A 17446-nucleotide genomic window follows, 5' to 3' on the forward strand; every position below is an offset into this window, starting at 1 on the left:
CTCTTTGGTTCTTGGTCTTCCATCCTGCCTTCTGAAACACTTTCCTGAATCAATCCATTTGTAGCTTTCTCCTGATCCCACATCCCATCCTTTTCTCCTGACACAGGAGAAAGTTGCAAATGTCTCATGCTGCAGTGAAAAGAGTGTCCATCTTGAGTCTCTCTTTCATAAGATCTTGGTGTCACCTCTCGCAGTATACGTGCTTTCTGAACCCAGGAATTATCATTGAAAATTTGAATATTATCGGTTGGTTTCAATGCCCGCAATGACCTGAACCCTTTATCATAGCATAATTTTTGCTTCACCTTGTTCACTTTCTTACGCCTGAAGAGAGCAGGCCTTGTTACATAAGCCCTGGTAATCAAGTTTGCCGCTTTCAGTTAAACAACAGTTCAGACAAACCATGTGTTAATGGGGCTGATCTGTAATTCAAAATTGCTAAATAGGAGTCCCCATCTGAGGCATTAGGTTTCTTCAATAATCATTTTATGATTTTGACCCCATTTTTCACAAGCCCATTAGACTGTGGATAACTGGAGTTAGATGTTATGTGACGAAATCCATACAGCCTGGCAAAGCTTTTAAATACATGCTTTAAAAATTGAGGACCATTGTCAGGCATAACTGTATGAGGTATCCCATATCATGGGGAAATGGACATAATGCGCTGAATAACCTGTGATACAGTTGTGCTGTTCAATGAGGCAATTTCAGGGTAGTGTGAAAAATAATCTAGAACTAACAGTCTTTGCTTGCCAGGGTAAATAAATAAATTCCCACTTTATGCCGTGGCCCTTGTACTTCAACATCTATCCACATAGGCTCTTTCTTGTTCTTAGGCTGATATGTCTGGCATGTCTTACATTTATGAACCACATTTTCTATTACAGTACTCATACCTGGCCAATATAAAACCTCCTGAGCCCTCCATTTGCATTTTTTCAATGCCCAGATGACCTTCATCTATTATTTCAATTGTATCTGCTCTTAGTGTTGTAGGGACCACTATCCTCTGACCTTTGAACAAAATACCTTATATTACTGACAGCTCTGCCATGAATTGATAATATGGAGAAGGGAGACAATGTACTGGACAACCATAGGTAACGACTTTTATAACGTTCAACAACACCTCATCCTATGCAGTAACCACAACAAGTTTTGGCCACATCTCATTTGAGACTGGATAATCTTGTTGTATCTCATTGACATGCACAATATCCATTTCCAGTTCATAATCATCAACAGTTATATCAACTGCCCCGGACAGAGTGTCTGCAATTACCAGGTCCTTACCAGCTTTGTATTCCGATTACAAATCATACAGTTGTAGCTGAAAGAAAAGTATCTGAGGCCTAAGAAGTATGTCAGGTAGTCCCTTTCTTGCAATAATTATCAAAGGCTTGTGGTCTGTTTTAGCATTATCTGATCTCTGTATATAAAAGCATGCAATTTTTTGCATCCATGAACCAAAGCTAAAACCTCTTTTTCTATTTGTAATATTGCTGTGTTTATGAGAGCTCTGGATGCATATGCTACAGGCCTCCAATGATCACCATATTTTTGCAAGAGCTTTGCCCCAATACCCTCTTTGGAAATATCTGTGGACAAAATTGGTCTTCCTATTGCTGTCAAAACACCTGAGCACTGGAGCTGTTTCAATTAAACTTTTTAGCTTTGCAAAAGCCTAGACCATGTTGGCATCCCAGTTCCACTGAGTATTTTTTTAATGAATGCTCTGCGGCTATTGGTATGCTTGCCAGGTTTTTAATATATCTGCCTACATGAGTTACCATCCCTAAAAATCTTTGAACCCCTTCCTTATCTTGTGCATTGGATGTCAATAAGCTGCCGAGTTCGGAGGCTCACAAGCATTGGGATAGGATTGTCTAATAGTCTAAGAGTGAGAAGATTTCCTTTCCTTAATCACGCATCCGCAATTCCATTCTGATTACCTGCTCTATATTCTGTCTTAAATTTGAACTCTTACAGAATCCATGACGATCTCAAAACAGAACTCTTGTCCCTTCACATAGGATTTTAGGATGCCCAGTAGCCAGACAATTGCTTCCAATCTGAAAAATGTATTCACCAGTGTTACTGCAAGCACAATGTTCCTCATTGAAACTGATTAAAAAATTGGCACAGGTATAGCAAGTTAAGAAGTCCTGAAAGCTAACACATTTGTACTTTTTACTCAAAACTGTAGCTTGGCATATATATTTCTTTCAAATGTTAGTGAAAACTACTGATGTACTTTAATCAGGTTTGTTGTGGAGATGTGCCTTTCATCGGTTTGGTGAAGTTCTGAGTAGCATTTCAAAAGTTATTAAGGCTTTTTTGCCCTATGATAGCCTATGGCAACAACTGCTGACTAAGTTATGTCAAGCATACTCAGTTTCGCTCTGAAGCTAGAATGCTGCCAGTACTCCAATGTTTTGAGACAAATTCCAGTGTTCCTGTCAGCATTCTGACAGTGGGGAAGGGGTAGCAGGAAACTGTCAACTGAGATAAGAGTGAGGTAATTTGACGGCTGAGGGAATCACTCTCACTGACTGATAGATCACTGATGAAGAAGGGAGAAGGAGGGAAATGGAAAGGGTATGTTGGAATCTTCTGCAGGCCTTCAGAAAGTAAGCCTTTCTGAACATAGAGGGACATATTTATTCATGACTACACATCTAGTCAGTTAATGACTTGTTTTTTTAGTTTGTGTTTTTGTTTTTCTCACAACACTGTAATAATATATTGCCTTAAAAAAACAAAAACAAAAAAACCCAGGGAAATTCCATGATTAAAAACCTGCCAGTTTAAGACCAGAGTTAAGTACCTTCCAGAAAATTGGAAGCCAAGTCTGATGCCTTAACAGAAGTGCCCCGCGACCAGTAAGTTGATTGTATCTGCATTGAATGTAATGTGTGAACATCCCTAAAGTGAACATGTGTTCATCAATTCATGCAACTATATGCACGTTCATTCAATCCAGGTTGCGCCGTACAAATGGTCTGTACCCTGGATTAACGATAATTAGCAGAATTTAAGCATTTATTCATAATTGAATCCTGCTGCTGGAAAGAATGCCATGTTTTTAACATCCCTTGGCTTTCAACTAGGGCTGTGCACAGACCCCCTGCTTCTCTTCGGATGCCGCTTCGGACCCTCCTAATCGGCTTTGCTTCGACTCGGACCAATTCGGACCTCCTCTGCTTTGACTTGGTTCTGGATCTGAAGTGAGATTTGGATATCCAGACCACGTGCTTTGGGCGTTTTCCCATTGACTTGCATGGGAAAACACAAATGGCCATAACTTTTTCAGTTTTCATGATAAATACATGAAACTTGGGGGCCTCTATGTTGACATGGAGTCGATCCCACCTGCCAAATTTCAGACAGAAAAAAAATGGATTCAAGGCAGGGATCCTTAGGGATCCTCATGATTTTTACAAGAAAGATACCCCCAAACACTGTCATATCACAGAGCAAATATATGTCCATGGATTGAGTGACAAAAAACATAGATTTGGGGGCTTTATAGCACCATCATGTTATAAAGCCATGGATAAGATGCCCAATTCAATATGGATCCTCTGAATTTTTACATTGGGTCCCCCTGCCCAACCCCCCCATCAAAGCACAGAACTCATCTTTGTCCAAGTATGCACACTAAGAATCCCAGATGTGCTGCTTCCCAGATCTTCTGTTTCACCTCAAATGGTGTGAAAAATCATATGAAATCGAGAGGATCCCTGCCTCGGATCCCTGTTTTTGCACCATGGCTGCACCCACGAGTGACAGATCTGTGATTTTTCTGCTTTAGTTCGTGGAGGCAGATGTGCTTTGTGACTGGATGGTGGTTTTGTGGGTCTCCCCTTTAAAAATTATATGAAATCAGGGGGATCCCTTTTTTATTTTTTGGATCCTCATTTTACCCAGTCCCCTTTGTGTTTACTGCTCTCTTTCCCCAAAAAGGGCATATGTCGTCTACTCAGAAGTAACTCCCATTGTGGTCAATGAGGCTTGCCCCTGAAATGCAGGTGCTTTCAGGGTAAAGGAAATGGGGGGGAGGGGGCGAAGCCCCTCTTATAGCTTGAGCAGCCCCTGCCGGCCAGATGACATTCAATCCAACCCCCACCAGGAAGTATGTTCCTGGATCCTTGTTTTACTTTCTTCCAACACAAAGACGGAAACCAGCCCCCATGTTAACCCTCAGGATCTCTATAATGAAGGGGCACTGTGCCTCGTCAATTGAGGGGGTAAATCACTGGTGGAAACACCCCCAAGGACTACTAGCCATCTCCTGCTCATGAGGAGGAGATAGCTAGTGAGCAGCAGGGACGTGTGCCTCACCTGCTCTTCCTGCCTGGGCGATTCACAGTGCTTTTTGTGTATAAGTCTATGTGCACGTAGAGTGCCAAGCGCCATGTTTTTTAAGAACATGGCAATCACGGCTGAGGCAGAGGAACCAGCAAGTGGAGCAGAGGCTGGGTGGGCTTTCTCACTTCTCATATCCCTAAGTAACACCACCAGAATTATCTCTGTCCCTGAAACGCAGCCATTTTTCTCCAGTTATTCCATTCCCCCACCCCACTTTCTCTGATTGGAGATTGCTGGGTTCTGTTCAGCCCTGATTTGGCAACTAGAGTTTCCATTCACCAAAGCTCCCTCCCTCTTCCTCCTCCTTAACCCTTTGCTGAACTTTCTGAAGTTGATAATTTGGTGCCAGGCTGTCTGGGCTGCTCAGAGTGAATCATCGAGTCAGATGAGGTGCTTCGTATACAAGCTGCTTTGCTCCGGGGTGCTTCGTTGCTATTTTGCTCCACTTTGTACCACATGGAGGCACCTCCGAAACAGCCTGCTTTGATTCGTTATTCAGGATTTGGACTGAAGCGGTACACAGCCCCACTTTCAACCTGAAAAGGTTGCTTTTCCATGGTGTTTTGTGGATTCCCCCCTCCCTGCTTTGCACACAGCATCTTGTTCTATTTATTAGCCTCTGTTTGCCTTTTCTGTGCAATGGGTTGCTAGTGGAGCAGAAAAAATGTGTCTTCAAAATAGTGTTTTTTCTTCATTGTGTGGATCAGACCCCCCCCACACCTATTGTGACCCCCGGCTCCACCTCCCACTGGCTCCACTTATTATGACCTCCGGCTCTGCCTGCAGGTAGCTGCCCTGTCCTCCACATCACCAGCCCCAGTGGAGACCAGCCTCCACTCCCTGTAGGTACAAAAGGGCTTCATATGCAGGGAAAGAGGAGCATCATCTAGCAGACGCAACAGACTTGGGCAATGCACAGTGATCAGCTGTGATTTCTAGCAGGGGGTGGCTGGCTGGACTTACTGGTGTGGGTATAGTGGAGTCTGGGGGATACTTCCAGATGAGGCATCTGCAGTGGAATTGCCATGCCCCATTCACTGACATTTAAAAGGGGATCCACATGATACAGTCATCCCCCTGTAACCCTCCCATGTTGTCCCAGTGCTGCCATCTGTCTTTATTTCTTACTTCTCAAAACCTGTTAAGGAAGGAAAGAGTAGAATAGCAGCACCGTATCTTCACAGGTATGGGGCATCTCTACACCAGCCTAAAATCCTGCAATTAAAATGGGGCTTTCTGCTTCCGTTTTAAATGCAGGATCACAATGACTCCCTTTTTCACCTGCTTCCTTTCCCCCTCCTGCTCCCTGTATCTGAGTCTTCACGGAACACAATGGGGTAATTTGATAGCTCATTATCTCTGATCTATTTTAAAACAGAACAAATGGCATTTAGTCCAGGAGACTAGAGCCTGCAAACTTCCATGATTGAGCAATCTCAGTAGCAGGATAAAAGCTCCATGTGAAGGAGCCCATGGACAAGAACATGTGGAACTGAGGCAGGGTAGGAGGAGTTGTCCCTGTGGACAGTGAAGGACTCCTTGATGCTGCCCCTCCAGTCATGACTGCCTGCTCAGCATTTCCTGTTGCAGCCATTTGATGTGTGGCAACTCAGACTCCTTTCCCTTAAAAGAGTTTCGCCCATTGCCTTTAATCTTTGTCAATAACTGGCTTATTCTTTTTATTTTTTTAAGCTTATGAATGCATTTGGTAATGGAAGTCCTGCTTCTGCCTCTCCAAATCAACATTACCGTTCACTTAATTAATTACATCCTGAACTTGTTGCTTTCCAGAACCAGCTGTATTCAAGCCTAGCAGTGAAATTTAATTACAGGATGCAACTTTGCAGCTTCCTTTAATTATAATTTTTTTAAGTATGTAGTGCAATTCTGATAAAAGAGAATTGTGCAAGAACAGTAAAATAAAAAGTGCCTGCTTTTGTTTTTAAGCAAGAAAAATACCCTGCTGATTAATTACTTCCTAGTTTCACCTGGTGCTAATCTCATTAGCCCCCTAATTAGAGAATTCCCATTGCTGTGTTAGTATAAAATTAATCTGGCTGCAAAGCTTTTAACAACTTTTTGTAAGAGTTTAAAGGCTTCACCTGCTCAAAAAAATGAAGTTATCCACACACTCTCCACACACCCACACACACACATCTTTCTTTCTTTCCAACGTTTGTATACCGCTCCACATCTAAACAGATTCCAGAGCAGTGAACAACAAGAGATTAAAAGAATGAAACATGATATTAAAATCATTCTTTAAAAACAGAGTGGCAACAAAACCAAGGTTGCTCAGCCAAGGAATGCTTCCTGGAAAAGAGCTGTTTTCTTATTATTTCCCTCTTCTCCTCTTGGGACAGTTCCTGATGATTTGTGGTGAGGGTGTGAGGAGGGAAAATATACTCGGAAGGGGCCAGTCCTCCTTAAGCAGTGGAGGTGAGCTTGGCAGATTGAAAAGGAAAGAGGAGTAACTTTATTGCTTGGAGCCATAGGCCACCACAATATGCATAACAAGAAAAAAGAAAAGAAAAACAATCAGTACAGTCACATATTTGTATACATGTACACGCAAAGGAAAGAGGGAGAGATTGGTTCCTCCTCAGCTGCTCCTCTGCAAAGACCTGAAGCCTCCTTCTAGAGTCCCACCAAATGTGTCTGGTTGACCCTAAAGAAGACAAGAAAAAGAACTGCTTTTAAGAGCCAGCCCACCTCTCGGTTGTTCTTATTAACTTCTTTCCAGTGGGGGGCGGGGAGAGTCCTAGCTGACTTCTATAAATTCTCAGAGAGGAGGTGTGCTTCCAGATGGAGGGCTCCCAGCGCTACCAATCAGAAAGCGTTGTGCAGCAATTCCATCTTTTTTTTCCTGAATGGATCTTCTGTGTTAAGAAAAAAGATGGAAGAAGCGGTGGGAAATCACAGAAGTGGTATGAGTGGAAGATGATGTGTGCTCCCCCGCAAATTCTGTGGAAGAGGCAGGGTGCTAGTGTGGTAAAAGCCTGGCCTAGAAGCACCCTATGTTCCTGAGGCGATTGCTGCCTTTCCCCCTTCCTTTAATATGGCTGGTCTTCTCTGCTTTGCAAGGAATTGTTGCTATCCTTAAACAATTGGGAGTCAGAAATCCTTCATGATCTAGCGCAAATCACCCAGAGATCTGCCAATAGATCCTTATCTCCCTACTGCCCATGCCTGCTTTACAGAGTACAAGAGGCCAGGTCCCTGCCAGAAGGAGCTTACAGTTGAAAGCTCAGCACAGAGGAGAAGCAGGGCTAAGCAGTAAAAGAATAGGTAATTATTTCACTTTCATAATCTTAAAGTTACTTACAGTCTTAGTAGTTACCATAGGGCAGTGGAAGACACCTGTTCATCACATGTCACCAGAAACCCCATTTTTTTGTGGTTCCTATATAGGAATTTTTGCCTTTTTCATATTTATTAAGACACATGACAACATACTCCCACTAATGGAAGAGAGCTAGTTTTAGAAGTTAGAACCAATACATGTAGAAAACATGGACTTGTCTTCTGAGCTGGGAGAGTAGAATCACATCTGGACCTGCTTGCTCATTTGTTCCAGAGCCTAGTGTATATGTGTGCATGTTGGAGATTCCTGTCTCACAAGCCCCTGATTACAACAGCAAAACATGCATAAACCATCCCAAGCAACATAATGTGTACATTTAGCATGGGGCACTTAACTGTTTCTAGCTAGCACAAGAAGAAAGCAAGAAGAGAGAGTGTGTGTGTGTGTGTGTGTGTTGTGTATAGTAATAGGTAAATCAAGTAACAGAATCATTACGTAAATTCTCCTTATAGTTTGGGATGCTAGCAAAGTACTCCCTTTGGACTAATATAGTTTGAAGCTTCAGGTATGATGGAGGTTTAACAATAATTTAAGCACTTACGATGCACATTAAACTGAATGTTGTTGCTATTTTAAGCCACGAGACGGCAGCAAAGTAGCGTCACTCTAATCACAAGTACATTCTGTCTCCTAATAAAGAACATAGTTTAAGCTTGGCCTAGCAAACAAAAACATCAACAGACATCCAGTGTTTCTGCATTCTGTTCTTCTTGCGTTTGGCTGCTACTCGGGTCCCAACTTCGGCTGCTTCGTTCTCTATATCCAAAATTTGTTCCTGCTGACCCAGATTGGAAGATTCAAATCTTTCAAGAGCTGAAAGTTCTCCTTCAGTGATATGACACAGTATGTGGTGCTGTTGTATACTATCCACAGGTGAAAAGAGAATCCCCAGGAAAATGTAATTTCTGTTTCCCTCAACATAGTGGTTGGTTGTCTCTCTTAGTTTGCTCCTGCAGTGCAGAATTTCTGATGACAGATCCTGAAATCCTTGGATACTATGATCCTGATATTTCAACTATATACTATCTAGGGTTGCCAGGTTCAGAACATCCCAGGCCCTGAAACTGAGATCTAGTGATGGCCCCTGATGATGTCATGGGATGGGGCTCCAGTGGGGGTTACCAGAGGTGGACCCAAGGGCACCTATTTTGCCATACACAAGCTTTTTGCTACACAGTTCAACCCACTACTCCCGCTCCCAGACATTTCTTCAGAGTAACAATACAGAGAAAGCAATTTGTGGCAGAGCCCATTTATTGAAAGCAACAGGGAGTGGGGGGGGGGAGAAACCCATTTCACACACAGGCAAACTGAGGCAGTAGGCAATTAAAGTCAATGACTGCAAGGGAGAGTGTACGTTTGGGTTACATAATCGCAGCACACTTAAGTTCACAGACCAGAGAGCAGGCTTTTTTTAAAAAAACAAAAAACACCCCAGTTTATCCAGAGTATGTCACAATACAGAGAAAGGCATTTGTAGACAGGACCACTTCTCCAAGATTTATATTAAAGGGGATGGGAGACCAGGAAACCCATTTCACGCACAGGCAAATTGAGGCAGTAAGCAATTACGAGTCAATAACTGTAAGTGAGAGAGTTTGGGTTACATAATCACGGGGGCGTGTGTATAAAAGTGTGTTAAGTGTGTTAAAGTGTGGCCCAGCAAACAATCAGATGCATTATATAGCAAAAATTTGGGATTCCAGGCCCACATTTACAAACAGTTCAACCCACCACCACCACCCCTCTGCAAATGTATCCAGAGTAACAACACAGATAAAGCAATTTCTAGCAGAGCTGGCTTTTCCAACTCTGAAAGCAAAAAGGGGGAAAGAAGCCAGAAAAACCCATTTCTGACATACATACAAGTGCTTACCTGGGAGTAAGTCCCATTGAATTTGGTGAGACTTACTTCTGAGTAGACCTAGATAGGATTGCTGTATATATCCCATCATTTAAAAGCACTTGGCACACACAAGCAAATAATGCCAATGTATACTCTATCATGGTCATCAAAAATGTCATCTTAAGTTGCAGCACCATAAATTCAAAAGGATTTATATTAAGGATAGAATCCAACCACAATTCATATGTGCCAAAGGCCTTGGGGTATTGCAATTCTCCCCCCCCCCCGCCCCTTTCAGATTCCACAGTCTTCTCTCAATCTCCCTCCCTCCCACCTCACAGTAGCAGCAAGGGCTGGTTGGGGCAGGAGGGCAGTAGCTCAGTAGGGGAGACAGCCCCAGTCCACAGCTCCTGATGATCCCTTGTTCAGGGAAGGAACCTGGTGATAAGGCCTCGGATGGCCTTCTCTCTGTCCCATCAGCCAGGACAGCTAGACTGGTGGGGACGAGGGAGAGGGCCTTTTCTGTGGTGGCCCCCACTCTGTGGAACTCCCTCCCTAGGGAACTCCGTCATGCCCCCTCTTTAATGAGCTTCCGTCATGCATTAAAAACGTGGTTGTTCAGGCAGGCATTTGGGGTGGGTTAGGGTATTTTTTAAAAAAAATTATGGTAGAATTGTTTTAAATTGTTTTATGGTGTGTTGTACATCGCCCAGAGTGGCTGGGTGACCAGCCAGATGGGCGATTAATAAATTTAATAAATGAAATGAAATGAAATAAGTGGCGGCAAGAGAAACGGTCCTGCTTCCCACCCAGCCAGCCAGGCTACCACTGTTCTTGGCAGCAGTGGCTCCTCAGCTCATGTTCCTGCATGTGTTCCTCCTTCCTCCCCGTGGCATGGCCGCTGCTCCCACCTTGTACACCAAGTATCGGGAGACCTCAGCCAGGGCCCCTCTCAGGACAGCTTGTAGGAGGGAGCAGCTGGCCAAGCAGGTTGGTGGGCAGGCAGGCATGGCTCCATGGCCACGCATGATAGAAAGAAGCAGTGGGCCTGGGCTCCCTCCATTCTCTTTCCAGGGGCTTCCTCCTCCTGCTCAGGAGAAAAAAAACACCAGCAGCCAACGAGAGCTCTTGTCCAGAGATTCCCCCTGCACCCATCCTGCCTGGAGACTCAGGATGAGGCCTGGAAACCTTGGGCAAGGCCTGGAGACCTGGGAACTCTAATACCATCATGAAGCAAGTTTAATAAACTGTCTTTAGTCTTGGTAGCCAGAAATGGAGCAGTAATATCACTCTGCTGTTGCCCACTCTGCTGTCTAAAAGGACAGGGCTCTTGCAATTAGTAACACTTGGGGAGGAAGATCTAGAAGTATTGTGGCTAGACATTCTTTCAGCATCCCCTCAGTGTCATATGGTGTGGAAACCCTCAAAAATGGACATCAGCTCAGCAGCTGTGGTTTTCCAAAACATCGGTTGTGGCATGCAGTTCCTTCTTCTTAGAAAGTATCTTGATCCCTTTTTTTGCACACAGTTTGTTCCTAGTACTCTATTCACAGTTTTCTCCACTCCTCCCCTATGTTCTATTTCCTCCAGTGTTTTCTTAATGGGAGTTAAATCAGCAGTAATTCTTGCCTAGCTTCCTCCCTCAGTGCCTGTTGCTGGCTCAGGATTTCAGCAGGAATGTCTGGAGATATAGAGCTTTTCTAGACAAGAATTTTATTGTGCACTCATAACTCTTCACTCATGATTGTTTATGAGTACTTTAGATGACATTGTCACTCCAGTTTTGCTTGCAGTTTTTAAAAACATTTTTTGGGGGAGTTTGGGTTTTTTGCGGGGTGGGGAAGAGCTTGGAAAGTCCAGAATTATTCCTGAAAGTGAAACAAAGGGCTAGTCCCCACTAGTGTAGTTGAGTTATTCTCTTATACCACGGTGCCACCTAGAGGTTATGTAGTGGAAAGTACAGAAAGGCAGGAAAGGAAAATAACCCATGTAGACCCTTACAGGGTCGTTGGGAAGCCAGAATAAGGGGGAAGAGCAACAACAGAGTGGGGGAGAAAGACAGTAGATGGAAAGCTTCCAGTGGAAACACCATGAGGACCCAAGGAAACATATCTGGAAGGAGGGTTCCCACCACCTAGAAGGGCTTCAGACTTCCCTCCTGCTGGAAGGAGTGGAGGGAGGAGGCGGAGCCATCAATCATGTTACAGGAACCAATGATCAGTCTTCTGTCCTGATTTTTCCATGCCTCCATGAAAAGGTAGAGCGGAGGGAAGCACTATGAGAGATGCCTGTATACAGGGCCAGTCTAAATCCTGGAAAGGATCCGGAATCAAAAGGACCGGTTTGTAGTGGGATAAAATGCCAGGTGTGAAGAGAGCCCATATTCTCTTTTTTGTGTGTGTATTTCCCTGCCTCTTTTCCAGTTTCTTCCCTCTTTTTTCACTGTCTCCCATTTCTCCCCTCTCGCCCCTCTTGTTTTCCATCTGTTTTGTCTTTATTTTCCCCTTTTATTTCCCCCCTCTTGCTCTGTTTCCATCTCCTTCCCCCCCTTTTGTTTCCTCTCTCACTTATCTCTCCCTTTTCCCATCTCTCCTATTTTCCCTCTTTATTTTCCCTCTCTCTCCCATTTCATGTTTTCTGCCTCTTTTCCCCAGTTTTCTGCCTTCCCCATCTCTTTTTCCATCTCTGTGTGTTTTCTCTGCATGTGTGTTTTCTCTCTCCCCATTTGTGACAAAATGAAGGAAACTGATAGATATCCTCAGATGCAAGCCAGTGGAAGTTGGCAGGTGGGAGCCTGGGGATGATCAAGCCAGACAGAAGCCAGTGGAGGTACCTGGAATAGTGCTGATGGATGGTAGGGGATGAGCCAGCCTGCTTACCATATGTGAGTTTGCCTTCCAGGGAAGTGTTAAACCAGTAAGGTTTTCTCAAGGAGACTCCTGCAAGCAATTAAGAAAACCAACAAGACTTAATCAACTTGAGGACAGTTCCGTTTCTTCTTCTCCTTCCTGTCCCCCCGCAATTGCTCTTCCCTAAAAAAACCGTGGAGACATTCAGCATTACCCTTTGTCTTCTTCTAAGCCATGGGTTGCTAAGACCATGGGTATCATGGGAAGCTGTTCACTGTGGTTGTGTCATCCCTCACCTAGGGATGTCAGAGAATTCCGCGACGGATCTCCGTGAGGCCGAATGCCAGTGCATTCGGCCCCCCGAAATCCATTGCAGAACGGCCTGCCACCCCCCCCGCCCCCCACGGATCCCCCCCGGGACGAGACTTACCTGGGGCGGATGTTTCGGATGGTGGTGGCGGCGGCTGGTCTTCTGACCGGCTGCCACCGCCACCATTTGCAGTCTGTGTTTTTTTCTTTCGTTTTTTTCCCCCATAGATGTGATAGGCTACGTAAAGACTTACGTAGCCTATCACGTCTGGGTAAAACAAAAAAGTGTACGCAAATGGCGGCAGCTATGGCCGCCGCCATTTGCGTTCCTTATTTTTCGCCGTCTTAGTCTACCTAAATATTTATGTAGACTAAGACGAAGACAAGAAAGGGGAACGCAAATAGCGCCCAGCATGCTATTTGCTTTCCCCTTTCTTTTCTTCATCTTAGTCTACGTAAATATTTATGTAGACTAAGACGGTGAAAAATAAGGAACGCAAATGGCGGCGGCCGTAGCCGCCATTTGTGTACACATTTTTTTTTTTACCCAGAGCCCTCCGCGGCTGGAAATCCGCCTGCAGCTGGCCCTGGCCTGGCCCTGGCCAGCTGCTCCATGGAGCCGCCGCGGAGCACAGCCGGCTGTCGAGGATTCCGGGGGGGGAGGACCGGATCGCCTCCCCCCATTGAGGATTCCGGGGGGAGGGACGGAATGCCTCCCCCCCCCCACCATGAACAGAATCTGCAAAAAGGTAAGTCACTTTCGTACATCCCTACCACCCACTGGATTGAACAGAAGATGGTGGAATGCATATTCAGATGCTGGCGGATATCGCAAGACAGAAGCTGGATAAAGTTTCTGGATGTAAGCTGGTAGAAGTTTGCTTCTGGAAGCTAGCTGATGGAAGCTCAGTGAATATTTGTGGATTAGAGACAGGACCAGCCCCCTCAAAAGACCCTTGGAGCACTGAAAGCCATCAGCCCTGATGACACTAGTTATCTTCATTTTTTTTTCTTGAAATAAATGGTCTAGCTGTGGCTTTCATGCTCTTCACAGAGCCATCCCTCTCTGCCCACTCCCTCTTCTCGAATTGCTACACACCCTTCTTTGACCATCCCTCTCTCTTTCTCCACCCTTAAGGATGGCCTAAAAATAATTCTAAATAAAAATACGTTTTAAAAAATGTTTGCCCAAAGGAAGTCTTCTTGTCACTATTTTCACCCTGTGCCACCACAAGTAATGGTCATGTAAGAAAAGGAACATGCCAACAAAGTCATGTATAGGTTTGCATCTCATGCCAATAAAATTATCTTGATGGACATTAGAATGATGCTGGCTCAATCCTGTTCTCAAATGTTCCAGTAACTTATTTTACGATTTAACTGGCGGTAAGCAATGTGGTGCCCACAGGAGCCAGTGTGCCCACACGCAACTCTTCCCTCCACCTACCAAGTGTCCTGACGATACTGGTGATTTTCTCTGTTAGCCCAGGAGCATATGTAGAAAAATCATGCCCCATGCCAGAATTAGTGAAAAGAATCATAGAATCATAGAATAGTAGGGTTGGAAGGGGCCTACAAGGCCATCGAGTCCAACCCCCTGCTCAATGCAGGAATCCAAGTCAGAGCATCCCTGACAGATGGCTGTCCAGCCTCGTCTTGAATGCCTCCAGTGTGGGAGAGTCCACCACCTCCCTAGGGAACTGGTTCCATTGTCGTATTGCTCTAACAGTCAGGAAGTTTTTCCTGATGTTCAGTCGGAATCTGGCTTCCTGTAACTTGAGCCCATTATTCCGTGTCCTGCACTCTGGGATGATCAAGAAGAGAACCTGGCCTTCCTGTCTGTGACAACCTTTCAAGGACTTGAAGAGCGCTATCATATCTCCCCTCAGTCTTCTCTTCTCAAGGCTAAACATGCCCAGTTCTTTCAGTCTCTCCTCATAGGGCTTTGTTTCCAGTCCCCTGATCATCTTTGTTGCCCTCCTCTGAACCCTCTCCAGTTTGTCTGCATCCTTCTTAAAGTGTGGTGCCCAGAACTGGACACAGTACTCCAGATGAGGCCTAACCAGTGCTGAGTAGAGGGGAACTAGTACTTCCCAGGATTTGGAAGCTATGCTTCTATTAATGCAGCCCAAAATAGCATTTGCCTTTTTGCAGCCACATCACATTGTTGGCTCATATTCAGCTTGTGATCGACAACTATTCCAAGATCCTTCTCGCTTGTAGTGTTGTTGAGCCACGTATCCCCCATCTTGTAACTGTGCATTTGGTTTCTTTTTCCTAGGTGCAGAACTTGGCATTTATCCCTATTAAATGTCATTCTGTTGTTTTCTGCCCAGTGCTCCAGTCTATCCAGATCACTTTGAATTTTGTTTCTGTCTTCCAGGGTATTAGCTATCCCGCCCAATTTTGTGTCATCTGCAAATTTGGTCAGCATTCCCTGCACCTCCTCCTCCAAGTCATTAGTAAAAACGTTGAAGAGCACTGGGCTCAGGACTGAGCCCTGTGGTACCCCACTCGTTACCTCTCCCCAGTTTGAGAAGGTCCCATTAATAAGCACTCTTTGAGTCCGATTCTGCAGCCAACAGTGGATCCACCAGATCGTTGTATCATCTAGCCCACTTTGCGCTAGTTTGCTCATCAGGATATCATGGGGCATTTTGTTGAAAGCTTTGCTGAAGTTGAGGTATATGATGTCTACAGCATTCCCACGGTCCACAAGGGAGGTTACTTGACCAAAAAATGAGATCAGATTCATCTGGCACGACTTGTTTTTGACAAATCCATGTTGGCTTCGAGTAATCACTGCATTGTTTTCAAGGTGCTTACAGATGGATTGCTTTATCATCTGCTCCAGAATTTTCCCAGGGATTGATGTCAGACTGACTGGTCTGTAGTTCCCAGGTTCCTCCTTTTTACCCTTTTTGAAGATAGGGACAACATTAGCCCTCTTCCAGTCGTCTGGCACTTTCCCTGTCCTCCATGATTTCTCAAAGAGAATAGACAGCGGTTCTGAGAGTTCTTCTGGCAGTTCCTTTATTACTCTAGGATGCAATTAATCTGGCCCTGGAGATTTGAACTCATTCAAAGTAATTAGGTGTTCCTTGACCATATGCCTATCGATCTCAAGCTGCAATCCTGCCCCTTCAGTCTGTACTTTGCCTTTGCCAGGGGGGTCATAGACCCTCTTTTGGGAGAAGACTAAGCCAAAGTAGGAATTGAGCACCTCTGCCTTTTCTTTGTCATCTGTTATCGTTTTGCAATCCTTATTTAATAGCTGAACCACCATTTCTTTCCTCTGCCTTTTACTATGCACGTAGCTGAAGAAAGCCTTTTTGTTGTTTTTAGCATCCCTCGCTAACCTCAGCTTGTTCTCAGCTTTAGCCTTCCTGACACCATCCCTGCAATTCTGTGCTACCTGCCTGTACTCTTCCTTTGTTACTTGGCCTTCTTTCCACTTCCTATGTGTGTCCTTTTTTGTTTTCAGGTCATCCCTAAGCTTTTTGTGAAGCCACATTGGCTTCTTCCACCTTTTCTTCTTGTTGGAATCGTTTGTGCCTTGAGAATTTCCTTTTTTAAAAGCTCCCACCCATCTTGGACTCCTTTTCTCGTTAGCATCGCTTGCCATGGGACCTTACTGATCATTGTTCTGAGTTTATTAAAATCAGCTTTCCTAAAATCCAGGGTACATGTTTGACTACACTCGGCTTTTGCTTCCCTTAGAACCAAGAACTCAAGTACAACATGGTCGCTTTCCCCCAGAGTTCCTGTAACTGCTACTTTATCCACTAAGTCATCTCTGTTGGTTAGGATCAAGTCCAGGATAGCCGATCCTCTAGTTCCTTCCTCTACTTTCTGCAGGAGGAAGTTATCTGCCACACAAGTCAGGAATTTCCTGGAGGGGCCATGTTTTGCAGAATTTGTCTCTGAACAAATATCGGAGAAATTGAAGTCCCCCATTACTACTACATCATGCTTCCTTAAAACATTGGCTATTTGCTTTTCAAAAGTTTCATCCTCGTCTTCTCCTTGATTGGGTGGCTGGTAGTAGACTCCGACGACCAGGTTACTTTTATTCTTTGCTCCGTTTATTTTGATCCAGATGCTCTTGATGGGGCTAACAAGCTCATCCTCCTGTATTTCTGTGCAGAGATATGTATTTTTCACATACAGTGCAATTCCACCTCCCTTTCTGTTCCTCCTTTTCTTTTTGAACAAGTTATATCCTTCAATTGCTGTATTCCAGTCATGAGTGTCATCCCACCAAGTCTCAGTTATACCTATCAAGTCATAATTTCCCTCCTGTACTAAGAGTTCAAGTTCATTCTGTTTGTTTCCCATACTCTGGGCATTAGTATATAGACATCGAAGACCATGTGCTTCATAGTCTGGCTTTCTTCCTACATGTGTCTGAAGACTATTATTGGGCACTATCAGAGCTGTTCTCTCCGTTGTGGTGCATGAGCCTTCGTCCATTGTTACCCCCAGCTTTACATCTCCCTCCCCCATAGGATTCAGTTTAAAGCCCTCCTGATGAAGTTCTTCATGCTGTGGCCAAAGACATTCTTCCCAGCCCTTGTGAGGTACAACCCATCCCTTGCCAGCAGTCCATCTTCCAGGAAGAATAGCCCGTTGTCCCAGAATCCAATCTCTCACGCCGGCACCACCTTCATAGTCACCCGGAGTATTTTTCTTTCCCTTTCTACC

The sequence above is a fragment of the Heloderma suspectum genome, chromosome 4 (genome assembly GCF_057233095.1).
Source record: "Heloderma suspectum isolate Gila_16-S chromosome 4, 16-S_ref, whole genome shotgun sequence".
Classification (NCBI taxonomy): Eukaryota; Metazoa; Chordata; class Lepidosauria; order Squamata; family Helodermatidae; genus Heloderma; species Heloderma suspectum.